Below are 889 nucleotides of genomic sequence, written 5' to 3'. Positions count from 1 at the left end.
ATGAGTCTATAATACTTTTATAGTATGAAAATAAATAGTCATGGCTACCTTAGAAAATATCTTGACAAAATATATTAATCCTCCATTCATGCACACAAATCAGTTCCACACCTATATGTATACACACACACACACACACACACACACACACACACACACGTGCGCGTGAGAACGTTTATATATATCAGCATTATTGTAATAGTAGAACTAAATGCCCATTGGCGAAAAAACAGATCATTGCATTGTGGTACATCCATAACCAATAAAATATCACATCACAATGAGAATAAGCTACACACACATGCCACAATATGGATCCCATAGACAAAGAACTGAGAAAGAAGCCAGAAGGTGGCGCAGCTTCTTATTCTACTTAGAGGAAATTTAAGAACAGGAAGATTGATCTGTGGTCACAGGAATCAGATCACTTGTTACTATTTTGAAAATACTAAGTGGGCCAGTGTATTGAGACTTGTTTCTCTAACCATGCAAAATAAAACACTAAATGTGGTTTACAATGTCCAAGATGTAAATACCCCCAGCATCTTGGACTACAGACTCTGATAGACCTCAAGGAGTAGATCTGCAACGAGATACAAATATGAATACCCTGTTCTGACTAACAGAATTGGGAGGTGGCATTAGAGAGCAATATGGTGTGTTAAGACTGTCTTCCTTGAATAGGGCTTACACAGGCACATGCGCAACCCCAGAGTTCCACACTCATAGGTTATTAGTTTTGCTGTACATTATACTTCAGTAGAATGAAAATTAAAAACATACTTCCACAAACTGGAAAGAAAATATAGTTTTAGCTGTTGTGTCCCACGGGAAGATCCAGAGAGGCACTAAGGAGTCTACGGCTAGGATATAAGCTTTTTTTTTTTTT

Source organism: Mastomys coucha, unplaced genomic scaffold, assembly GCF_008632895.1.
Source record: "Mastomys coucha isolate ucsf_1 unplaced genomic scaffold, UCSF_Mcou_1 pScaffold4, whole genome shotgun sequence".
NCBI classification, from domain to species: domain Eukaryota; kingdom Metazoa; phylum Chordata; class Mammalia; order Rodentia; family Muridae; genus Mastomys; species Mastomys coucha.
Note: the sequence above shows the minus strand (reverse complement) of the source record.